Source organism: Rhipicephalus microplus, unplaced genomic scaffold, assembly GCF_043290135.1.
Source record: "Rhipicephalus microplus isolate Deutch F79 unplaced genomic scaffold, USDA_Rmic scaffold_40, whole genome shotgun sequence".
NCBI lineage: Eukaryota > Metazoa > Arthropoda > Arachnida > Ixodida > Ixodidae > Rhipicephalus > Rhipicephalus microplus.
The window spans coordinates 1,870,321-1,897,275 of NW_027464613.1; the positions used below are offsets into that span (position 1 = coordinate 1,870,321).

General features: G+C 48.9%; 1 long non-coding RNA gene across 1 annotated transcript in view; it reads right to left on the reverse strand.

Annotated features, from left to right (window-relative positions):
- Positions 1 to 663: 663 nt before the first annotated feature.
- Positions 664 to 26,955, reverse strand: part of LOC142786949 (uncharacterized) — a 38,468-nt gene continuing 12,176 nt past the window's right edge. Inside the window, exons 2-3 of the long non-coding RNA XR_012889206.1 lie at positions 2,293 to 2,361; positions 664 to 695 (exon numbers count right to left, since the gene is read on the reverse strand). This is a non-coding gene — a long non-coding RNA (uncharacterized LOC142786949). The remainder of the gene's footprint in view (positions 696 to 2,292; positions 2,362 to 26,955) is intronic.

A 26,955-nucleotide genomic window follows, 5' to 3' on the forward strand; every position in this document is an offset into this window, starting at 1 on the left:
TACTAGTAGACGCTGCATGCGTCGGCCTTTCGAGGTGAGAGAGGGGGAGCGAGCAGCAGTTCTGCAGGTGTCTTCCTGGGCGGGCACGAGACACGATATGCTATAATTCACAGAGGGGGTGTGTAGGCAGCACCACCGCCGATGCCGAAGCGCGACGTCATGCGACTAATAATTGCTCCACATTTAAAATTCAAGCTATACCACACAAAAGGACTGCCCACACCATGAGATCATGAATGGCACTTATGAGATTAGCAAACACAGCAAGGTAGTATGTACATTACTTTAACTAAGATGTGATAAACACTTTTCACTTGCCCTCATAATAGACGACCATGGAATATCCTTTTCGTGCTGAGCTCAACCTCATGCATCATGAGGACAAGGTAAATTACAGTAGGTTTTATCATCTCACACAACCTATAACGCACTAATATTTTATGTTCAATATTTGTAACAATGTTTCTGAACTTTTCAAGATGGTAGTGGCAAGAAATGTTTAACATTTGGTTAGTTGTCTGGGTTTCTATACCCTCAACCATTCATAATGGGATGTCGGAAATCTAAATAAAAGAGATCAGCTTTTTAAATAACCTTGGTGAACTAACCACAATTTGGTGACGAAATTCTGTTGCATGACTGAAGTGAACTCGCCGCACGGAAAAACCTGGAAGTTTCCTGGCTGCTGCAAGCAGCTGCAACAGCATTGCAAAAAATAATCAGTACCTATGCTATCTGAAAAACGCATGTCACAGCATTCTGCATACCACCTGCGGCACTTTGCTTGCACAAGAAGGCAAGAGCCTGGCTGCAATAGCTTAAAACAAATAAGCCACAAGTTCAATTTATTCAACATTTTCGAAGCTAGTACTTTTCCATTTGTTCCTCGCTGTCATGGGTATCAGTGGTGCTGACTACCACTTCTAGGTTAATTTGAGGATATATGCGTTAGCAAGGTGCTTGTTTGGGCTAGTTGGTACCCCATTGTCCACTCTGCCTGCCATTAGGTAGTGCAATCTTCTGGCACAAGAGGCAAAGTTTTACAGATGAGGTTTCCTGGAGGTACGAACCTTTACGTATCTTTACGTTTCATTTGTGTGTTCTTTGTTTGCCATGACGTAAAACTTATGTAAACATATCTTTTTGTAACAAATTTTGGTGTGTCTGTGTACGTTGCAGTCTTTGTACATATGTAAACATAATTTTTCTAACAATTTTAAATGCGAAGCATTTCTCAGCGAACTTCGGTGACTTTGAGCCCTGCCCTGCCCTGCCCTGCCCTGCCCTGACCTGCCCTGCCCGCCCTGCCCCGCACGCCCGGCCCACCCGCCTGCCTGCCTGCCAGTCTTTTTGTCTCGTTTTGTGCCAATCTGCCAATCTTTTTGTCTTCAAGTTGCATCGTCCCGCCTATATGTATCCGCAGCAGTCAGCGGACTGATGGTGCACGGCTTTGTTAGTTTATCTGGTAAAACACGAGCTGCGAGTGCCCTGACCTAACAGGAATATATTTTACACCATGGTTTAGCGTTAGGGTTTGCGCACTTGGATTGATTGACATTGCAAACTGCAGATAACCAAGATGGCCGCCGTTTCCCCCTGAAATTAGCACAAATTAAAAAAACTTTGAGGCTGGTCGGGCATTTTGGCACAATTTAGGCATATTTCGTGGTTGTGGCATAGTTCAGCGCGAAAATGGAGAATTGGCGCAATTGGCGCAGCTCTTGCACCCCTGGATGTGAGCAAACTTAAATGAACAAAAGATGCTATTGTAAAAATGCAAGCGTTCTTACATGAAGCTTTCATACTCGAAAGTTTTTGGCCATTTTTTCAATAATCATAGAAATCATGCATCACTATTGCGGCCATGTAACAGGTTCTGCTGAAATGAGCATTCGCAACATGATCTCAAAACATCTGGAAAGAAAAATTCTGAAAGACTTTCAGGAGACGTGTTATGCAGCATCGCTATGTCAGTAGAACTAAGACACAAGACTTAAATGCTGCTTAAGCAACGAGAACTTTTATGAAAGATTGTAGCATGTTTCCAGAGTTGCATACACTTTTATTCACAGAGTTTGGCTGCTCTACGTAAAAAACTTATTTGCCCGTACAATGGTAAATGGGCACAATTCACCACTGTGCTGCTGCTCATGCAATGTCACATGTCCGCTAGGCAAATTACATAAAACACATCCAACATTACCCCAACTACCAAGCTCACACATGAAAAAATGCACACTTCAGCTAATGATAAAATATTTGCGCTGGTAAAAAAGCGTGTATTTCACATACCTCGTCTTCATTTAAAATTCGACGGTGTCTAGTTGTTCTAGACAGAAGCGTGACACGTACATCATGTTTCTGAAATGAAGAAAACATTAGCAGCCTAATGTGTTGATAGATTCGTGACAGTCAAGCCATTACACAGTTTTGAAGGATCCACAGAAAGACTCTTTTTCAAACATTGTGTGACATTCATGTCAGACTGACATTCTCCTGTCAAGTGAAATGCAAGCACAAAAATTGAGGTTACTTCCATTGTAAGTAACACGTTAGCTCCATTATTGAAATTATTCTTACAGCTTAGAAATTCTCAATTCTGATTTCTCATCTTCAAGTAAGTGGAACATCAATGGGCACTTGCACTGGACCTAATTAAACTAGTTACTTTACGTCTGTTCTGGACGATGACTTTATTAGAAATTGTGCATTAATTCATTGATTGATATGAAGGGTTTGATGTCCCAAAACCACCATATAATTATGAGAGAGGCCGTACTGGAGGGCTCCGGAAATTTCGAACACCTGGGGTTTTTTAACGTGCACCCAAATCTGAACACAAGGGCCTACAGTATTTTCGCCTCCATTGAATATGCAGCCGCCGAAGTTGGGATACGCAGCAGAAGTTGGGATGAGCAGCAAAGCACCCAATCTGGCAATAAAGCCTCTTTATTATACGCAGTTTATAGATGACATTTTTTTTATCTGGTCCTATTGAGGAACTGAACTTCTATCCTTTATTGCCGATTTCAACACTGTTCACCAGTCCATTTCGTTTTCTCATGAATTTCGTTTTACCGTTAACTTTCATGACGTCACAGTTTCCATAACTCACAAGCTAATCACTAAACTTTACAGGAGACCTACTGACAGGCACTGCTATTTAAAAGTTGGCATGTAAAACACTGAAAAACAAGTATACCTTATAGTCAGGCACTCCGCTTCAAGAGAATTTGCTCGCAACAGTCAGACTTTAATAAAAAGTGTCGACAACTCCGCAAAGCTTTAATGCAGTAGGAATACTTACCCCGCATTGTTGAGGATGCAGTTAAAAGAGCCAATGCACTAAATCGAAAGAAGTTAATCAATACTAAAAAGCAACCGTCAGTTCAGGCACAAATTAATCTGGGACTAGCACATTCAGCATCGATTCCAAATGTTTCTTCATTTCTTAAAAAACATTTCAACATAGTAGCGCAGTGCTTTCTTCGTGAAGTAGTCTTTCCTGTGCCACCTCGGATAGTCTTCAGACGGTCTCGTAATCTGCATGACATCCTAACTTCATCTAAAACAAGAGTTTCCATAAAAGCTGGGCGAGTTGGTATGTATACATAAAATAACTTTTTTAAGAGTGCACAAAAAAACAGAACAAGGAAGAGCCAGACGAGGGCTAAGGGTTCCCGTTAATGTCGGTTGTTGACCTTGCAAGCAGCTGCGATGCAATATTTGAGCGCATATGACGTCAGAGATCGCTAAAGGCACTCCTACCAATTTCTTCTGTAAGATTAAAAGTAGTTTCATGCTTGACACAACCGCATCTATTTGTTCGAGTGTTCCGCCTGTAATTTACAGTATTCTGGACAAAGCGAAACGCCCTTCAGATACTGATTTAACAACCACAAGTGTCATGCTGCCAATATTCTCAACCTTTCAATATCAAAACACGTGCGAATTCCGGGCCACTAATTCAATAAAAGCTACAATCGTCAATCTGGTTTTCGTTCCCACCATGAAAAGAGCTTTGAAAATCATATTTAATCCATAAACTGAAGGGGGGACGAGGGTCTTAAAAGAAGTTCTTTGTTTATTATCCTACTGTCATGAAAATTACCATGCATGCATACCATTGAATGGAGATTTCAAATCTGCAAACATATTTCAAATTTTTTATTTATAAAAAGAAGTAATGACAGATTTCCACATTTAAATTAAAAAATTTCTTACCGGGCATTATGGTAACTCGCAATAAAAAGTTAGCTTTCAAAACTACAAGTTTCCTCTCAAATGTTCTTCCCACATGCTGAAGCAAACTAGATGACAAAATGGCTATTTCTTTGATCAGAAATAATTTTTAATTTTGGAAGGAAAAAATGAGTTTCCAGTAATTAGCTGGTCTTTATCATATAATCATAATTCTATTAAAGTTGAGTGGAAGTCCTGCGAAAAAGATTGGTACTAAGTTTGTTCAGATAACTTCACAGAAACTTGGTCAAAACTTCCATAAGGCAGATTCACTTCACAAAAGTAACAATGCCAAGAAAATTGCATTTCCAGTTTTAAAAAATTTGTGACTTCATATATAAAACTTTTAACGAAGATAAATGGTATTTTGCCATTATATAAAAATATTTCAAAACATACTTTCAACTATAAGTACCTCAAATAGCAATTTTTCAGTCACCATTCTTTACAATTTTGTGCAGTTTTAAAACACTAGTGCCCCCTTAAAGCTGTTACTTGTGCTATGAAAAAAAGTACTGGCAAACTTTCCCTTCTACCCATTTAGCTGCTCCCAATCTTCCCCGCTATTCATTTACTGCTACTCTTGCAAGCAGATAAATTAGGTCCATGTTTAATTTTATTTTTCTTGTCGAATGATTACAGGTGTCAAAATGAGCACTCAAAAAAGCGCCGCCCTTCGAATTCTAGCAGCGGTGACAATACCAGGCGCCAATCGGACACGACCGAGGCTGGCGCAACGTAGAAACAAATATTAAACGACGCCACATGCGTGCTTTATTTCCCCCTCAAAGGCACCGCTACTACACCGACCCACCTCACCACATCTATCCCTGGGCGATTGCTGGAAAACTCTCAAAGGATAGGGGCAAAATGATGTAGAGTGGCGTCACGTTACGAGAGCGGTCTCGCCCTTTCTACAGCCATAACTGTGTGGCGCGCCGACCAAACACCTAGAAATTTCAAGAACCCAGCAGCTAGAGTATATAATCCAGCCGCGGGGGAAGTCACACCAGGAGAAGAAGAGAGTTTTCCACCTGCAGATAAAAGCTTGTCTCACAAGCAAAAGAAGAATGTGTGTCTACCACCCATTGGCCAAGACGTGTTTTGCAGTCCCAGCATGTGAGTAACCGACGTGTTACTGGTGAAGGGATTTAGTTATTGAAGTGCAATCAGTTGACAACGTGAAAGCTTCCTGGAAAAGAAACCTCGCACGCGGTGGGTTGACAACCAATGCTGGACTTTGAGTGAGTCTTGCCTTGAAGAGAAGCATTCAAGCTTTCTTCCAAGAACTTTAGACTGAATATGTTTGACGAACATTTTAGACTATAAGTGTCTTGGTTACTATAATGCATGAGATTGCATTGTAGTGCGTGTTGTTGTTTGAGCCTGTTGTATTGAGTGTATCTGGTGTGGTGTAACCAGTTGTTCTGGGTAACTTATGATTGTTGACGTATTGTATATGATTTTTGCCGAGTGTGCGTGTTTGTGTGTTGTTTGTTCTGCCGTATTTGAGACTATATTTTTGTTTTGATCAATTCTAGGCTCTGTCTCGTTCTTCCGACCACAGCCAGCGTTCGCTGGTGCGCAAAAGGGATCAATTCCAATTGTCCATGCTTCGTGATGCATTTCTGGGGGCCGATATGTGCGCCCTTGGAATCAGACCGGCGATTGCCTCCCTAAATAAAGGGACCAGTGAAAACAGGATGCTGTGCACACGCCGATGTTGATTAATAATCTGCTCACAATAAAACCTATGACTCGTTATTGTTTGTGCCGATGACCCATGTATTGCAACTTCATTCTTTCACTCTTTTTTCTTGTGCAAGTGCGCATACGCGAATTCTCCTTTTCTTGTCCTATCGCACGCATTGTTTCCCTATGTGCTTCTAACGATAGATTGTCAGCCAGTAACAGTGCAACACTATGTCATTGATTGCCTTACATAACGCTATTGTCGCCTGTGTGCATTACTCCGACGAAGGCTGGTCTCGCGGGCAAAACGTCAGCCTTTTTTCTAGAACGATTTTCCCTATGTAACGGACTGCGCGTCCATCTGTATTTCCTCGCTCTCCGCTTTCGGCAACATAGGAAGTGAGCAACGGCGCGACGTGTCCTTACGAGATCTAATCGACCACCGGAATACTGGCTCTACAGACAGTTCGCTTCGAATCTTAGTCGTCATAGATGGCATCTTGTACCGCCGCTATATGCACCTCGTGGGACAGGAACTACTACTCGTAGTGCCCACTCATCTGAGCTCGACCATACTTCAGCAACTACATGATGTACCAACAGCTGGCAACTTTAATGTTGCCAGAACGTACGACCGTGCCTGTCAACGCTTTTCCTGGCCCGGCCTCTACGGTTCCGCACATTATGTTGCTTCTTGCGAGAAGTACCAACGCTGCAAAAGTTGACGCTAGCCAGGCTTCTTAACCGATCGACATACTTGCCGAGCCTTTCTATTGTGTCAGCGTCGACCTGTTGGGCGCTTTCTCTCTTTTTACCAATGGTAACAGGTGGGTCGCCATCGCTACAGATTAATCAACCAATTTGCCACTACGAGACCTCTCCTAAGCAGCTGCACTACAGACGTCGGCGACTTTTTCATTCAAGACGCCATCTTACATTACAGCACTCTTTATCAGCGGGACAGCACAAGTTTATGACAGCCTATCATCCTCAATTGCCATGTATGTGTCTACTGATCATCGCGACTGGGACATTGCGCTACCCTTCGTCGCTTCAGCTTACAACAGTTCGTGCCACGACAATGATGAATATTCTCCCTTTTACCTTCTGTATGGAAAATACCCGACATTGCAGTTCCACATGCTTGTAACCAACGTTGCCCACCTGTCCACAGCATATGCTCGCCGCGCTATTCGCACAGCCAAGAATGCCCGTCAGACTGCCCATCGATGCCTTTCAGACTCGCAGCTCCATCAGAAACATAGTTGTAACAGCCACTACTGGAACATCCGCTTTAACACGGCTGACCTCATTCTTCTGTGGGCTCCACCACGGCACGGTGGCCCGGCCAAAAAGCTTCTACCCAAGTATTCCGGTCCTTACCATGTGCTACAGCAGGTAATGTCACATATAAAATAGCCCCTGTAAACCTTTTGATGCCCTCCACATCTTCCAACATCGTCCGCGTCGCTCGCCTGAAGCCATACCTCTCGTACAACACCTGCTAACAAGCGCCGGGTCGCTTGTTTGACAACCATTTGCTGGAGAACGCATGCAAGAGAGGGGAAACGCCCATGTCGTCTGCCACAGCTCTAATTGGCTACCACTGCTGCAAATGTCAATTCCGCGCAATGCCTGATGCCCTCGTCTGTCCTCGGCTCTGTTACCGCCGCGGCCGCGCTCGCGGGGTGAGGAGTGGCTGATTGCAGTGCTGCGTTGTGACACGACTGGTTCGGGGTTGTTTCCGAACTACTGAAGCTGAAAGTAATCAGTGAGGGCTGACTGCGTAAACAGGCGGCATCTGCACACTCGTGGCGTTACGACAAGTAGCAGACGAACAAAATTTACGCGTTGGAGCGAGACGTACAGCCGTGGCCGCGGGGTTCCATAGTGTGGGGAGCTTGTTTTTCGCCACGCGCCTTTAACTAATGCCTAAATTTTAATTCCCCATAGTAGTAGTTTTAATTCCCATTCTAATGGTCGTATGCTGCTGTTCATGTTTTGAGCAGTTTCCAGTGCTTGCTTGTACTTGCGAGTTTTAAACAGATCGGTACAGATTTGTCTAAATTCAACATTTTGTAATGTACTTACCAACCGGCCCAGTTCAGTTCGCTAAGGCAGGTGAACTTTCTTCATTCTGTTTCTGAAAACACTGTTTACACTTGAGCGCAGCTTACATGCTCAAGTCAATATATGGCAAGGTTATTAAAACAGTTATGGAAGAGCTATATTGCAAAAATATCCCATTAGCAGGTCCCAGAGTTCTGAGAAACTGCTGGGAGCTTATTGTGAAAATGCATGTTGCTTGTCTGAAGCCCTCCACATGAAAGCAGAAAGAGTAACTCACAGTGAAGGCTTAATGTGGAAGCGTAGAAATAATGAAGTGAATCGGCTGCAATGAAAAATTAAAGAAACAAAGTCCTGAAACAGGTGGAAGCTGATGAAATTATTCACAGGATTTTTACTTTCTCGGTCCATGAGTACTTGCTTACTTACATTAAAACGCCTGATCCTTACAATAAACACCTGAACCACAGTAAAGTTAGAAATTACTAATGCTTACTTTGTGTGCATTGAATTTTCTAGTCTCTCCTGTGATGCCCTAAGGCCTTGGAAGTAATACAAATGAAATATCCAGCTTAAACAAACATACTCTTGCAGAAATTTATCAAAAACTAAGGTCTCCCTTAACCATCATTAAGTTTTCTTTTGCACCATCTGCCTGTGATGGATCTTTTTTTCTATTCGTCATTGCAGTAGGCTACTCAGTACCTTCACAGTGATACAGTTGGGAGCCATGCACACGTTGTCAAGTCTGGTTTTTGTTTCGCACTACAACTACCCCATATCTCCCTGATTTTGCTTCAAATGTTGCCAACAGTCACCTGCAAGTTATACACGTGCAGTATTTTGGAGAATCACTGTTACACAAAGTTCCCAAAACTGCTGCAGGCATCACGAACCGACACTGCAATGTCAAGTAACAGGCAGCTGGTCTATTTTTAAACAGGACATACTGAGGGAATCAACAACTGTTTCACGTTCTTACGTCGCTCTCGCTGCAGGTCAAACACCGATCGTAGCATATTATGAGCACTTAATTTGATAGTTTGAACTCGCAATTACTAACGATATACAGTCGAAACCCGTAATAACGAAATCGCCGTAAAAACCGCTAAAATTCGTTTTCGCGGAAATTTCGTTGCCGCGAGTATGAGACATAAAAACAGTGATACGACCAGCAGGACGAAAATTTATTGAAAGATGTCAGTCAACTTACTTTGCCGGCCCTTGCCATGCAACACTTCTAAGCTCTGCTTTCGCACTGGAAAAAGTGGTCCATTGCTACGTCGTCATCATGTAGGCCGAAGGAGCGAAGGGTGTCTTGCGGATCCAAAACAACCCGCGGGTTTTTTCGGATGCGCTAGCGCGTTGTTCCTGCCCGCAGTCTCGCTGTCAGCGAAGCTAGGGCTAAGGCCGACTCCGGTTACACGCCCCGCTCGTAGACCGCGCGCCCGCTCGTAGTAATCTGACTGTGCATCCAGTGCGGCCACTCGTAGTAATCTGACCGAGCCGCCGCTTACAGCTTCGTTGCATGCGACGAAGCACGTCACTACGAGTGCGCTAGCTCGTCATTCCTGCCTACAGTCTCGCTGTTGGCGGAGTGAGGGCTAAAGACGACTGCGATGACAAGCCGCGCTCATAGTTACCTGATCGCGCATCCGCTTACTGCTCCTAACTAAAGCGTAATTATATCTTAAGTCATCATCGAGCCACGAACACGTCAAGAAGTAGCAATTTTCGAGAGCCATGTCCTCGCGACGCACATTCTGCAAAGACAGAACAAGCAGCAGGCGAAAAGGGTCTTGTCATCCTTGGAGACTTCAATGCGTAGCACAAGAGCTAGGGATATGTCAAGGAAACTCAGAAAGGCAGGGATTTGGCCAGAGAAGCTTATCGCAGAAGGCTAAGCCTCATTACAGACCACACTCAACCAACGTGAGTGGGGAATAGTATCAACCGAGATACGTGCCCGGTCTTGGCGTTTGTTAAAGGTGTCAGAGAGGTCCGATGGGAAAACGGCGGGGAAACCCTTGGCTGTGACAAATGCATTTTGCGTATCCAGATAGAAACCCTCCCTGTTAAGAAACGACATGGCCTGGCTCGACTTACAGACTGGGAAGATTTTAGAAAAACTAGGGCAGAATTCGGGGATAAAGAAATTGCGGACATTCAGAGTTGGGTCTCGGGAATCAAGGCAGACTGGAAACAATTAACTCGAGAAGTTACCCTATCTACAAACACGCCCGAGGTGGGCAAGCATCTCCTACACCTCTGGGACGCCCGCCGGGGCCTATTAAGAAGATGGAAGCGGCAGAAACACAATCGCAAACTGAGACTTAGGATCGCCGCAGTCACCAGGAAAGCTGAAGAGTATGCGACAGAGCTGTCAAGGCGCAACTGGGACCAAAAATGCAAGCAGCTACAAGGTACACTAGGTTGGAAAAGAACATGGGCCTTGCTGAGGGCCCTCATAGACCCAACCACGACCAAAACTGAAACTTGTAAGGTGACTCAAACAATTGCACACTGGTTCAAAGGCACAGACCGGGAACTGCTAGAACACATAAAGCTGCGCTATACTGGCGATACAACAAATACTGACTGCAACCCGGCATACACTGGTGTAGCAAATCCCGCTCTGGGCGAACCCATTACCACAGAAAAAGTTCGACATGCTTTGCTGTCGGCAACAAAGAACACTACGCCAGGAAAGGATGGCGTCAGCAACGCTATGATATGGAACCTCGATGACAAATCTATCACAAGGTTTACAGAATTTGTCAACAAACATTGGGAAGAGGGTACCGTTCCAAACGACTGGAAACATGTGGAAACAATAATGATTCCAAAGTCTGGAAAGGTTCCAAGCTTGGAAAACTTAAGACCCATTTCGTTGATTTCCTGTTTGGGAAAGGTATACGAGAGAATCGTGCTTCAGAGGCTGGAAACCTACCTGGAAGACAACGAACTCATGCCGCACACCATGTTGGGCTTCCGAAAATGCCTCTCAATGCAGGACGTCCTCCTACAAATCAAGGAAGAGGTGCTTACCGATGTCCCAAAATATGGCGAAAACGTACTACTTGAATCGTGCTTCAGAGGCTGGAAACCTACCTGGAAGACAACGAACTCATGCCGCACACCATGTTGGGCTTCCGAAAATGCCTCTCAATGCAGGACGTCCTCCTACAAATCAAGGAAGAGGTGCTTACCGATGTCCCAAAATATGGCGAAAACGTACTACTTGCACTGGATCTCAAGACTGCTTTCGACAATGTCAGTCATAAGGCTGTGCTAGAGAGGCTTAGCAAATTAGGTTGTGGAAAGTGAATACACAACTACATCAAAGCTTTTCTCAGTAACAGAACCGCCACAATTGGTATAGGAGGCATCCGGACTGATACGTTTCATACGCCCACAGAAGAAACGCCCCAAGGTTTTGTGATATCACCGATGCTGTTCAACATCAGTATGATCGGCTTAGCTCAGAACCTCGAAAACATTGAAGGACTCAGACATGCCATCTACGCAGGCGATGTTTCAATCTGGGTGACAAGAGGATCTCTAGGCCAAAAAAGATCTTCTGCAACACGCAGCTGATACAGTTCATGACTACGTGCGTCAATGTGGCCTCGTCTGCTCTCCGGAGAAATCAGAAATCCTGAGAGTCTACACATAAGGATACCATCTGCAAAACTCCATAGATGTCTATATAATGGGGGAAGAAGATTCCAGAAGTGTCCCGAATTAGGATTCTCGGCATGTGGATACAAGGCAAATGTTGTAGAGACCACACACACCATCAGACAGCTGTCTAACACTACAGCGCAAATCACGAAGATGATCACCAGAATCTCTAACAAAAGACGGGGTATGAAGGAGGAGGACACTTGCAGGTTTGTACAGGCCCTCGTGGTCAGTAGGATTGTATATAGTGTCCCATACCAAACACCACTCCCATAGGAAAAAGAACAATTAGGGGCAATCCTTAGAAAAGCCTACAAGTGCGCCCTTGGTCTACCTGTCAGCACCTCGACAGAGAAATTCCTTAAACTCGGGATAAACAACACAGTGCAAGAACACATCGAGGCTCATTTTATTGCGCAGAAAATGAGATTACTGTTGACTTCTACGGGCAGGTACACGTCGCAGACATTGGGCATATGGGATGCTTGCGGAGAAATCAATAACACGGCGAGCATACCAAAGAACATTCACCAGATCATTGAAGTCAGCCCAATACCTCAAAAGATGCATCCAGAAATCCATAAGGCCCGAAGAAAAGCCAGATCAGAAGCACAAGAAAAAATTTAAAGGCGAGAACCGACATTTTGTACATTGTCCCGACCACATACAAAGAGCACTCCGGGACAGTTGTAAGCGTTGTTGATCAACAACTTAGGGAAGTCAACAGCGCTTCGATCAAAAGGAACAACATCCTCGAGGCTGAGGAAGTAGCGATCGCGCTCGCCATCACACACCAGAGCGAAGAGTCTACTACAGAAATAGTAACTGACTCGCAAAAAGCGTGTCGATAGTACAGCAGTGGACGCATATCCAGTGCTGCCATCTGTATACTCAAGGGAAGAAAAATGAACTTCTCAAGCTGCTCCATTACGTGGACACCAGGCCATGAAACTGTGACAGGGAACCAGCATGCCGACGACATTGCCTGAGAATACGCCGACCGGGGGGCGCACAATGACGAGAAACCAGCCACAGTTACTAGACGCTATGGAGCAATTTTAGAACACCAGAGAGCCCTGAGGAGGATATATCCCCTCCCCACAAAGACCTCAACAGACAGCAGTCGGTTGCCTAGAGACAGCTTCAGACTAATACGTGCCCCAATCTCAGTCTTCTGAGTAAAATCTATCCGGGAATATACATCAACGCCGGCTATGCAGAGAACACTCCACACTTTACCACGTGACATGGGCCTGCCAACACACACAGGTAGTGCCAAGAAACTGTACACCAACATTGGAGCAAAGAGAGGCTGCGCTGTCTTGCTCTAAGCCTGAAGAACAGCTCAAGCTGAACGACAGAGCTTGCAAGATGGCAAAGGCGACAGCGGCCCTGGACTGAGGGCTCCACCTTCACCGGAAAAAAAAACTATTTATAATAAAGTTTTGCATTCATTAATTCATTCGCGACGCACAAGCAGCAGACGATGATCTCCCGGAGCGAGCATCGGGCCAATGGCGAGGCGAGCTGAGGCTACATGGCGGCCACAGCCAATCAAGAGCCTCAAAACGACATTCAAACATTTGCTTTTTGTGCGCTTGTTTTTAAAGGAAGGAGCCAGCTGAGGCGGGAAAGTTAAACACGGAGAAATGCTCTTTCCGATGAGCCCAAGATGCCGGCTCCCGGCCCCGCTATCGCGAAGCACCGTGGTGGAAAATTCATTATAGCGGGATCGCTGTCCAAAAACATTTCGTTGTCGCGAGATACGTAATACATGGGCTTCTATGAACGTTCGCCGGAGATTCGGAAATATTTCGTTGCCGCGGGGATTTCGTACTCGCGGGGTTTCGTTATTGCGGATTTCGGCTGTACACTGATCGTGTTGGCAAGACTGTCGGTAGCCTCGAGATTTCTCAAAGCATGAACAGTGATATACAACCGTCCCTGCAACAGCGTAATAAGCCATCCGGATCAAAACTTGACATGCGTTTAACAGACGTGACGAACATGCTGTGGGATCTATGGGCAAATGCGAGCCCTGATGCAAGCAACGCTGCGGCAAAAAAATGCGTCTTGTGTGCAGTCTGTCTTAGTGATTTGCCCGAGACTGTTTACTTACGGTTTCAGTAGTTCAGAAACAATCCAAAAGCCATCTGATTCATAAAACACGCCACACCACACAGCTGCTCTAAGTACACCCCTGACGCCGTTTGCCCGAGACTGTTCACATAAAGTTTCCGTAGCTCGGAAACAACCGAAAAGCCACCTGATTCACAATTAAAACACACCACACCACACACAGCTGCACTCAGTACCGGCGTTACCAGCGAGACCGCTGCGGCCTTGGCTGCCGTAGCAGACAACATGGGCGTCTCCCCTCTCTCTCACGTGTTCTCCAGCATAGGGTTGACAAACACACCGCCGGGTCAGCGATCTTGCCGCCGGAGGTCGATGTTGCGGGGTTGCGGCTATCTTTACGTGGGGTTGTGCAAAGATGAGGACAACGACATGTTGGTGTTCGAAAGATACAACAGCTGCCAGCTTGGCTGCCGGACTATTTTTCTACAAGAAAGTAGTAAATACACCTGCAACGATATTCTCGAACTGTTAAACTTGCAGGCGTAAAATCTATCGACCCGTGTGTCCGTACAGGTTTTTCAGAGTAGAAAGCCAGCATAGGGCATGGTGCTCCGTCACGATTGTGAATTGACGGCCACACAGATATAAAAACGAAACTTCTCTACTCACCAAACCACAGCGAGGCACTCCTGCTCAGCGATCGTGCAGTTCTTCTCAGTAGCGGTGAGCACTCGACCAGCGTATGCAACGAATCTCTCCTGTGAAGTCATTCCGTTGCAGACCAACACCTACACCACAGCCGCTGGTGTCTATGCAGGAGTGTCAGGGCAGTCTCAGTACAAGCTCTGACAGGACGGATTTCCTTCAACAGGTCAAATACCGATTGACATACTTCGGATTACACAAAGGGTATGCCAGAAGAAACTAGCTGGTGTGGCGGCGCACGTACTGAAGCGAAGTACGGTATCAAATGACGAAGATAGGATGTGAGTCCACAAAAATTTCGCGAATTCCTCGGCCTTCTGGACATGTGAAGCGAAGGACAGCAGCAATAATGTCAGGGTCAGGGCCAATTCCATCTTTGCTCACGACATGGCCGATCACTTTGATGGATTTGCTGGCGAAACGGCATTTCTTGGCGCTGAATGGCAGACCCATGTCGGTGAGGCATGTTAGGACTTCATCGAGGCGTTGCAGGTGTTGAGAAAGTGTTCATGGAAAGATAATAATGTGATCAAGGTACTAGAGGCAGATCTTCCTTCGAAGGCTATAAGCCCGGTGTCAATCGTGCTCTCAAAGGTCGCGGGTGCATTGCAGAGCCCGAAAGGCATCACGTTAAATTCTTATAGTCTGGCGGGAGTTGCAGATGACATATTTTCTTTATCGTCATCGTGCATTAAAATTTGTCAATATCCCCAACCTAAATCACGGCTCAACAAGTATTCGGCGCCTTGTAGGGAATCAAGGGCATTGCCGACGCGTTGAATGGGGTACATGTCCTTACGTGTGATTTTGTTAAGTGCCCGGTAATCGACGCAAAAGCGCACGAAACCATGCTTTTTCGTACCAAAACAACACGCAATGACCTAGGGCTAGCTGATCGACGAATTACCTCTCACTGGAGCATGCCAGCGATGTCTTCATGTATAATTTTTTGCTCAGCAATAGACATGCGGTATAGGCACAACAGATGTTCTTTCTGTCTGAAAGCGATGCACTGCAGTGGTAGTCTGGCTCAACGTCCGGGAGCAGGCGTCAAAAGGACCGTGTAGTGTTTAGAGAGCAATGCAGTTACTGGGCCTGCGTAGCCGTTAAGTCATCGCTGATAAGTGCTGTGAAGGGGGAGGAAGAACGGGGCTCACAAGTAGGAGGTTTTTTAGACAGGCTCAATTGGCGCTACGCTTACAGCATCAGCATCGACAGTGCAGGGTACTGTGGTGCAGTATTGCAGAATGAGTGCCTTAATTTCATTTCAACTTGATTCCAGGGAATGAGAACTTAGAACAATTCAACTTCTTTCAATTCTTCGGAATGAAAAAAAAGAACAGTCCACTCCAACTCCAGGAATGGCCAGATAGTTCAATTCTATTCCTGTAATTCTCCAATGTAGAAAAGGCATCATGATATTATGGGGTTAAGAATGAATGCACCAAAAAGCTAATGTTACAGATGATAAGAAGTGAGAAATTACGCAAGACACGTTACCAAGGTTGATGGCTAATATATAGCTTGGTGACATATTTTGCGCAGAAGCATACCAATTTCCACAAAGGCCGTTCTCTCGTTACTTATAGTATTTACATGGTGCGCAAGTTTGAACGAATGATGCCATTTTTTTATTTTGTTTATGCTGAAATATGTTAATGTTAAAATGACAACATAACTCATTTTCATGCCCACAAATGTAGTTTTCAAGAAGATAAAGCAGTTTTGCCGCACGTCTGGAGTGGCCGTGAACATGGAGACAACTAAAATTCGGTTAGAGGGGAACAAAGTTCTCTAGATTTACTGGTATTACGAGAAATAGTGCAGCACTCGAGCACCTTCTGCATCTGCATTGAATACAGAACACTGGGACGCACTGGTTCTCAGCATTCACGCTTGTAAATTGCATCTCGCAAGCATGGGTGGGGTGAGAATGATCTGTGTTTGCTTACTTGAGCATAGCTATGCACCGCTTTCCTTGTGCGAAAAATCACAGCATATTCACGGAGTGAATGATGATGAGTGGGGCAAAGCATCCGTCCGCCTGTTCATTCTCCATTCTTCCGTACATCCGTTCATTCCTGTTTCCGTCTGTCTGTGTGAGTCTGTCGATCTGTTTGCTCGTGCGTCCATCGGCCCATACGTCCGCACGTCCATTCATCCGTCTTTCGGTCTGCTAGTCTGTCTGTCCGTCCGTTCGTGCGTCGATCTAGTGAACACTCCCAGTACCCTCATCTCCGATCCTGCAACCCCTGTGGCGTGTACCTGCTCTAGAGCGGGTATGTGCCTTAGGTGAGTGGCTACTTACATGCATATATGCATGCATGCATGCATACATACATACATACATACATACATACATACATACATACATACATACATACATACATGCATACATGCATACATACATACATACATACTGTGGAGATAGGTTTGCACAAGGCTTACCTACTAAGCGCAACCTTGTAGGGATGCAACGTCCTCCACTGCCGCTGTGTGCGAAGACGCTGCGGCCGGGTTCGTCGATTTCTTCGGCACGGCGCAGAAACCACCCAAGAGGCAGGAAAAGAAGAACAACGAGTTTATTAAACCAAGATGCAGCACAGTGCGACACTCACGGGCTTGCAGGCCGTATAGGAAACTCCGCAAGACCGAGCAAGTACGCTTGCCTAGGGCGCGACGACTCCCGCACAAGGACCCAAGTCGAGCGCACGAACGAGAAGCCGCCTGCTGAGCAGCACTTCAACTCCTCGTGGAGATAACTGATGCTCGAACAGCGCAACCTAGAAGTAGTTACTTCGTAATTACGGAAGCAAAAAAAAGGACAGAAACAAGGGCAGCGCTCTTTTCTGTCCTTGTTTTTTTTTCGCTTCCGTAGTTAGGAAGTAACTACTTCTAGGTTGCGCTGTTTCTGCATTCAGTTATGTCCTACCAACTTGCCCAAGCTTCCACGCTTCATACCCTCGTGGAGGCCTGAAAGCTCAGTGCCACTCAGTGCCGTCCACGAGATCGACGGGGGCCCCGGTTTCTTCGTTCGGCGGCGTGTCAGCAGAAACCTGGGGCCGCGGGAGGGCGGCAGACACCGCAGCAGCGATGGCTGACTTGAATGAAAAGTCCGTGGTGAGCGCCACCACGACCGCCTGAACGGAGTAGGTCGACTGGGTAGGTTGAAGGCCAGGGCCTGGTGGCACTGCAGGAGCGGACAGGATCGCCGAGACACTGCCAGACTTCGCTCGGTGAACCCGCGAACGGAGGTGGGTAGCCTCGTGCACCAGCAGGACACCACAAGCGTCGCAGTAGGAGGCCTCAGAAGCAGGCGGCATTGGGGCACCTCCGGAAGCGTCGAGCAGGTCCGAAAGGGTGCGTCCGCAGAAAGGACGCGGGACGCACTCGGGGTGTACCCTCACCCAGACTTTGCGCTGCTTGGACCAGCGTCGAGTCGACAGGAAGGCGACTGGGGCCTCAGTGCCTTGTTGAAATCTCCACGTAGCGACTTCACGACGAGGCGGTGTCTTGTTGGCCGGGGCCGGGGGAGCATTCGACGAAGGTGGCAGAGATGCGGCCGGTGCCAGCGGAACAACCGAGCACGCAGCTGGTCTCCCGGGCTTTTTGTTGGAAGAACGGGTCATCGAGGAGGACATAACGATAGCTGGGGTGTCGGTGAAAAGCCGAAACGCAACTAAAGGGGAGGCCTCGGAGGCGCGACAGGCTGGCCCAATAAAGGGAGCCTACTCCGTCAGATTGAACTTTCCGTCAGCCAATAGGGCGCACGCTTCCCTTCTCCCGCCGACTACACAGAAGATACTCAGTGAGAGGGTGGGCCACCGGGGAAAGGGTTTTTCTCTCTCGAGCAGCCGGGAGCGCTGGGAACTAACTGAGTGGTTATTCCGTGCCCAGCGCGTGTAATGATGTTCCCAGGAAGAAAGCTCGCCAGGTAGCCGTTACTGTTGCTGCTGGATAGGCTCTCGCACAGCAGCTATAAACCTACGCTCCCTTACATGGAGGGGATAACGTCCCGCTACATGCCGGAGGCGAAAATCAGCCTAAGTGAGTTTTCGCAAGTTGTACCGGTGGCGTGGTTTAGAACCAGCCTTATCCCGGTTTCCCTGCGGTTGGGTGACCGCCTCCCTCTCCCCGTAGTCGTTGCTGCGGGCAACGAAAGGTTTGAGGTCGAAGACGTTAACTGAACCGCCAACTGGTCCCTCTTGGGAGTCAGCCAGCTTGTATACCAGGGGCGACACTTTGGTGTGCACTTGGTATGGGCCCAACCACTTGGCCGAAAAGGAGGCCGAGATGCCTTTGGCGGCGTCACTCAAGACGTGATTGCACCTGAGCACGAGATCGCCGACATCGTAACGGACATCCCGACGCGACTGGTCATATTGAGCCTTCTCACCAGCTCGCGCTTTGGTAGGTTGGAACGCGCCAGGTCGAGGGCCGCGTCCACCCGTGAGCGCAGTTTTGCCCCGTAGCCAGACGGACTCACCTTCGCGGCGCTTGCCCCGCCGCCGCCCCTAGGGACGCAGTCCATGGGGTTAGGCAGCTCTATTCCCAAGTTGAGGAAAGCGGGCGTGTACCCTGTCGAGCGATTGACCGTACACCGCAAGGAGATGTCGATCTCGTTAAGGCAAGCCTCCCAATTCCTGTGTTGCTGCGCAAAGGCTGTCAGCAAGGGCTTGAGGTTCCGGTTGATCCGCTCGGTCGGGTTGGCCTGTGGGTGATACATGGTTGTTTTATGGTGCTTAATGCCAAAGGCAGCACACGCATCCACAAACACCTTTGCCGTGAAATAGGACGCATTGTCCGTGATCAACTCCGCCGGAAAACCAAAGCGGGTAAAGACCTCAATCAACTTGTCCCAAATTACGCGTGCCGTTAACTTCCGAAAGGGAAACAGTTCGACCCACTTCGTGAAGTGATCTGTGGCCGACAAGAGACAAACATGGCCTCTCCGGCTTCTTGGGAAAGGTTCCATAATGTCACAGGCCACGACCTGCCAAGGTTGTTGCCTGTCGATCGGTTGCATGAGCCCGGGAGGCTTGCCCCCGCGAGGCTTCACGCATTGGCACATGCGGCATGAGCGGGCGTAGTGAAGGGCATCGCGCTTCATGCCAGGCCAGGTAGCGGAGCGATACAACTTTTGAAAAGTCTTAAGGCCACTCGGTTGTACGGCCAACCGCGAGTCGTGGAAATAACCTAAGATGGTTTTCCTTAGACTGCGGGGTATCAGCACTTTGAAAGACTCCTGGGGAGCTTCTTCAGATGAGACGTAGCGCAAAAGAACGCCATCGGCATCAAGCAGGTACGAGTCGAATGTGCCCGCAGCAATACCAGCCTGCGTACTGCGCTCGGCGCCGACAGCAATACCAGCTGTCTGTTCACGCCCGGCGGCTTGGCCGCCCCGCTCCGCTTGAGAGCTCAGCTCTTTGAGCTCATCAACGATGTGTTGACAAAACGGATTGTCCTGCTGTGCCTTCAGCAGCTCCTCTCTGCTAAAGACGATACCGGTGGATGTAACAGGGTCTACCAGGTATGCGTCCTCACCCGAGGCTGTTGACACGAAAGTCACTTTGTCATCGGGGTTCGTGCCTTTCGACCCTTAGGAGCCAGAGGGCCCGGTGTCTACTTGATGCGACTGCTCTCGAGAGTGGCAGACTCGAGTGCCAGACACCAAAACGGGGGCACGCGACAAAGCGTCAGAAATGACATTCAAACTTCTTTTCTGGTAGCGCAAAACAAAGTTGTACCGCTGCAAGGTCAATGCCCAGGGCGTGAGGCGGTCCGAGGGCTCGCGCAAGCGTTTAAGCCAGGTGAGTGCCATGTGGTCTGTTTCCACCACGAATGGCACGCTGTTGACATAGCAGTCGAACTTCCGGAGAGCAAAAACTATAGCGAGACATTCCTTTTCTGTGACGCTATAGTTGCGCTCGGCGGCGTTAAGTGACCGGCTCGCAAATACCACTGGCTGGAGGACGCCGTCGTGCTGAAGAGACCCAGGTCGCTCGCGTCAGCTTGGACAACGAACTCCCTGTTCAGGTCGGCAGCTTTAACTCGGCTGTAGCCACTACAGCTTCCGAAAGCGCCTTGAAGGCTCGCTCTTGTTCTGGCCCCAAGCTCCATCGTGCCGACGTTTTCAAGAGTGCAGTCGAGGGCGCTTGGAGGGCCACACAGTTTGAGATGAAATGTCGATAGTAGTTCACCATGCCCAAAAAGCGCTTCAGGCCCTGAATGTTTGCCGGCGTCGGGTAGTCCACAATGGCACGTACCTTCTCCTCGCACAGCAGAACACGACCGCTCTGAATGGTAAAGCCTAATAGTGAGGTGCGAGTCTCAGCTATTTGAGCTTTCTTCGGGTTAAAAGTCAACCCGGCGGCACGCAACCTCCCAAGGACATCCCCCAAGTGGTGAAGGTGTTCCTCGAACGTTCGTGAGAAGACGATGTCGTCGAGGTACGCCATGGCGTGTTGCCATTTAGCGTCCCCTAGAACGCGGTCTATCAATCTCTGGAACGTAGCTGCAGTTCCAGAACAGCCAAACGGCATGTGGGTAAACTCATACAAATCTCTGTGAGATGTGAACGCAGTTTTTTGCGCGTCAGCCTGCTCAATCTGAACCTGTAGGTAACCGCGGCTAGCATCCAAGGTGCTGAAGTAGCAATCACCACCTAGAGCAACCACAATCGAGTCAACGTTACGCATAGGATAAGCATCCTTTCTCGTGACCTCGTTCAGCCGGCAGTAGTCCACGCAGAGCCGGTGAGAGCCGTCTCTTTTGGGGACCATTACCACCGGTGAATCCCAACGACTGTTTGAGCATTGAACAACTCTGGTTTCCATCAACTCATCCAGTGCCTGGTCAATTGCTTTCCTCTTTGCCGCACGCACTAACAGGGCGAGGATTGCATTTCTACGGTTGTGCGTCACCTGTTTCAATCCGGTGCCTCACCACAGAGAGGTGCAACCCGGGCGTTCGGTGAACGTATCGCTGAAACGTGTCAACAGCGACGACAGGCGTGCTTTCTCACGTTTCGACAAGCTGTCCGGCAAAGGCGGCAGCGAGCCATTCGAGTTGCTGCTTAGCGGGGAGGTCACCAGCATAGCTGAGACCTCATTCCCCGCGCTAGCATTATGCTCGAGGGAAAGCTGTACGCACGGACCGTTTTCTGCCGCGCTGGCCAAAGGACCAGTCTTGGCGTCGGAGGAGGAGACGCGGGCCGCGGTGGCAACGCTTGGTCTCCTTTCCTTCTTCTTCCTCGTGGCATCCGGCGACTTACTGGCAGCCGAGACCACGGGAGGTGCAGCGAAAAACTGTAGGGCGCCAAAGGGCCGTCCCTGTAGCCTCCGCTTGCGACGTCAATCGCAATACCTGTGGGTGACAGAGAAAGTCGCGACCGAGAATCATAGGCACGGAAAGACCAGGGAGATGCACAAAGCGCTGTCAGCGTGCAGGATTCTCCCAACGCACAACCCACCGGGCAGCGTTGCACGAGGTGGCGGTACCGCTGGCGAGGTGGAAGGCAGTGTCGCAAGCTCGAATGCGGACAGAGCAGTCGCGCAAATGAGCCCTAACCTCTTCGCCGAACAGCGAGATAGAAGCCCCACTATCCAACGCCGCAAACTCTCGACCAGCGATCGTAAGGGCGATGAATGGCGCCGGCGTGGCTGGAATGTCATGCCCAGCCCGACACGCCATCGGTGCCAGAGGTTGTGTTACACTCCCGTGCTCTCTTACTACTGCAGCCGCCAGCAAGGGGGAGCTCACCGACGGCTCACCCCGCTTCCCGACGGGCAAGCAAGCCCTTGTGTTGGTAGGGGCGCGTTGCACTCTCGCGCGGTGTGACCACGCTCACGGCAACGAAAGCAGACCACGCCTTTTCCTCCAACAGGGGGGGATTTTGGCGATCCTATAGAGCAACGACGTGTTTCTTGGCTAGCCACAGGGGGGGCTCCACGATCAGATATCCCCTCGTGCACTGAAGCACGGGACGGGGTTTCCGTTCTTGTTCACGCTACCGGGCAACGGTGGCCGCCCGGGCGTACAAGTACGGGTCCAGAGCGCGGTCCGACACATCGAGCGCGTCTCGGTCTCTCGCGGCAGAGGCCACCTCACGGTTCGGGGAACCCCAGTGTGACTAGTCACGATCAGCCCACGCGCAACGAGGCTCGAGAGACGCAGATGGCGGTGGCGGCGGGCGATAGGCTCACGCCGCCAGTATGTCGCCCTGAATACGCTTCGCATCGGATGCCAGCTTGTTTAGGTCACGAGAACGGGCGCTCCGAAGGTAAGCGGCGAAGGTTGGATGAGCCTGGCGTATGGCTCGCTCCACCTTCTCAGAGTCTGATGCCATAAGATCGGCAAGGAGGTAAAGCCCGAACGTACTCGAGAATAGATTCGTCGGGATGCTGTGTACGAAGCTCTAACTCGTGATGCATGTGGCGCTCGTATTCAGGAGGAAGGAATTCGGTACGGCAGAGCGCCCTAAACTCCTCTATTGAGCGAGCTTGGTGGCCGACGAGCCGGTACCACCTCGCCGCTTGGGCTCTCAGCGACACGGGCAAAACAGAGCCTAGCATAACGCTGTCGCACAGCCGCGTAGCCTGCTGATAGCGGTGCAGCACCTCGAGGTACTCTGTGGCACTGATGCGGTCCAAATAACCGCTGTACTCAGGCAGAGGTACCCTTAAGCTACTCGGAACGCTTGGATAAGGTGACTCGGGGTCTCCCTTTAAAGCACAAGACTGCGAGCGCACCGCTTCCAACAGAACGTTTAGGAGCTGTGCCACAATTGCGTGCAGCGGTGACTGCTCCGGCGCGGGAGCGGCCGTAACAGGTGCGTGCGCCTGTTCCCCAACATGCGCGTCCGACTGAAAAGGGCCAGTACACGACATGGAGGAGGGTAGGGTTTGCGCTCTGACTGGTGCTTGAGGCTTCACGCGACTGGCAAACGGGTCGACAGCGGAGCACGATGGCCCACGTCCCTCGAAAGCATCGCCCACGCGAGTCTCAGGCCAGCGAGTGTCGGTGAACGCGGCGACGTTGTCAGTTAAGCGAGCAGGCTCGCAAACAACTTCGTCAACCCTTTGCCCTTGCGACCACGATGGGTCAGTAAGCGCGTTTTCGCCAACACCTGAGTGCCCCCGGTAGGAAGGACTGGGTGCGGCGATTTGAGCTGTCAACCGTGCTGCTGACGGGGAAAGGCCAGCGAGCGGAGACTGCGGCGGGGACAGGCCCGTAAGCGCGTGAGTTTCTAACAGCTGATACAGCCCGTTACTGGCTTGGCTAGGACTGTGGTCCTCGTTCAAGTGGCTCACATCACTGTAGAGGGCCCCGAAAAAGGGATCTCTCCCGGTGAACGAAAGCCGAGGGTCGCCGAGAGGGCCATGCCGCTGTACTGCATGGCGCTGTACTGCACGCTCACAGCACGGGCCGTACCCCGTGCTGTCGCAGCCGTCCGCCTCGAACGAGATCAAGTCCGTCGCCACAGGATCGAGCAGGAACAAGCGCCTCGAAGGGCTCTGCTCTGAAGCCATGCCAAAACCAAGTTGGCCAGTTATGTGGTGATAGGTTTGCACTAGGCTTACCTACTAAGCGCAACCGTGTAGGGATGCGACGTCCTCCACTGCCACTGCGTGTGAAGACGCTGCGGCCGAGTTCGTCGATTTCTCCGGCACGGCGCAGAAACCACGCACGAAGCAGGAAAATAAGAACAACGGGTTTATTAACCCAAGATGCAACACAGTGCGACACTCATGGGCTTGCAGGCCGTACCGGGAACTCCGCAAGACCGAGCAAGTACGCTTGCCTAGGGCGCGACAACTCCCGCACAAGGGCCGAAGTCGAACGCACGAACGAGAAGCCGCCTGCTGAGCAGCGCATCAGCCCCTCGTGAAGGCCTAAGAGCATCTGCCGCGACGAGCGAATCGTCCGGCGCAACAAAGCACGTAGGAGAGGAGGATGTCACGCGCGGCCAAAGGGAAATGGCACTGCGTTGTGACGTAGACCCACGCAGCATGCCAGCGTAGCGTGCCCAGACATGCCAGCGCAGGAAGGAGCCCATGATTAACTGGCCCAGACCAAGAGGCGCCCTGGCGGCCATCTTGGCGGATGCCGGTGTTGATGCGCGCCCGGGCTACGCCGTCGGGGCGCGCGCGGCAGCTGGGGAACGAGGCGCTAGGTTGGAGGGCGCTCTCGATTCCCACAATACATACATACATACATACATACATACATACATACATACATACATACATACATACATACATACACACATACATACAAGGGATGGGCAGACCCCCGCAAGAAGGGTCCTTGCCCCTAAAAGGTATTTATGTATGTAAGATATGATGCTGCTCATGAGATAAAGATCACGCTGTGCATAGAGTGCTTATTTATTACAGCGAAAGCTGTTATGAGATCAGAATGCGAGTCACACGCGGTGCTGTAGTTGTCTGCTGCCGCCGGTGTTCGTTATCAGTATCAAACGAAAAAAATGCAGTAAATAAAAAACACGAATGGCAAAATATGATTCGAACCCGGGTCCACTGCGTGCCAGCCCAGTATTCTCCCACAAAGCAATGCCAGTGCTTAGAACTCGTTTTAAATCTGGCCTTAAGCATGCTTGATGCCAGAAAAAAATCTTGTTAATATGAATAATAAAGTGCTTTAGAACATCAAAGAAACAGGCAGGCATCACACAGTACGAATTGCATAACTACTGGGCCGTCCAATGCTTCAACCCATCCGAAAACTTGTTCTTGATCACCTATTAACTGTGGCGCATACCCACATAAGGTGTATTTCTTCATCCTCGTTAGCCAATGCATAAAACAAATTGCCCAGAATTCTTAACAACTGTGTAGCAGATACCACTTTTCTCTAAAAAATGACAAATGATAGCATAGTGAGTGCTGGCCTACTACACAAAATTTATGATTTTTATGGCATAGTGGGTACCCAGCAGTAGCATCCCAAAGAGAGTTTAGAAAAGGCTCTGAAAGGCCGCTCTTCTAGCTTTTGCTGTGAGTTTGCTGCGCGTTCTGCACAGGTATAAAAACTTTGTATTTATCACAGTACCCTCAGTACCATAAGCCATTACAGAGGATGGGCTACACACTACATATTAGTGGGAATTAACCAGCAGGAATAGTTTATTTCTCTTCAGTATCCACTCTAATATTGCATTCGTTTGTACACTTACTTTTGCCTCGGTTTTATTTTTACACGTGGGCAGATCATTTGCCTTTTTTAACCACACCTTCCCGTGGCTCGGGATAACAAAAGGTGGAGAGAGAATGCGTAAAAAACATGTACTCGGGCTTGCATGACTAAGTTGAGATTTATATTTGAGAAGTAGCACGAGTATGCACCAAGTTAGAGCAACGGAGGGAATAAAATATGCAAAGAAAACAAACTGCCCCCACCTCGCCGAAGAGAATCGTGCTTGCGTTGAGAGTACACAGTGTAGTATTTTTATGGCGTGAAAAATTAGTGACGAGACGAGTATTTGTACCGTAACCACTTATTTACACATTTATCAGCCAGCGAATGTTCGAGAACCAGGTATGCACTTCACTCCATTTATAAGTATGTACGAGCAAGCGGACGGGAGATTGGGATGCAGAGAGGAGAGAAAGCAAACTGCGGTAGAAGGAGCAGCGAAGCACTGCACCTACCCTCTCCTACATTCTCTCCCCACACCCAGGAGCTACGCTGAGCTCTCGCGATGCGAGCACCCTCACACGCATGAGTGCAGTCCTTTCCACTCACTCTCTGCTACTCCATCTGCATCATTTGCTCCGGTTTCTGGGGGGCGAGGATAGGCATAAGCACCCACAGCTATGGCTACAGGTCAGGAAATGAGAGCAGAGAAATAAGACCTCACGGTGCAGACACCAACAGACGCCTGCCATCCCCGACTAAAATATGCATTTGTATTTAGAAGAATAGAGACAACAAATAAATGATCCTATCCTGAAGCAGTGGAAATGCAGGCTGATCAGCTCTCAGCTCGAGACTAAGGGACACCTGATCTCCCGAGCTATACTCTGTTTCACAAACTGTTGGCAGTGTTGTGGAAGGTACGGGCGCTCTCTGCTAATCATGGCAGAGCGCACTACACAAGTGTGTTCCTATGCACATATTGTGTCCGTTAATTCGACAGGTGGCCCCATCTGTGTGGCAGTGGGTGTACTATTCTAATTACGTTTTGATTTTTGTGGCAGATGGCACTTGGTAGCTTTTTGATACGTTTTTCTTATTGTCAGATGGGATGACCATGGTTGCCCTACCTCAGTGGTTTAGAGGCTAAGGTGCTCTACTGCTGACTCGCAGGTCCCGGGATCGAATCCCGGCTGTGGCGGCTGCATTTTCATTGGAGGCAAAATTGCTCTATATCTGTGTGCTCATATTGAGGTGCATGTTGAAAAACCCCAGGTGATTGAAATTTCCAGAGCCCTCCACTATGGCGTCTCTCACAATCATATGGCG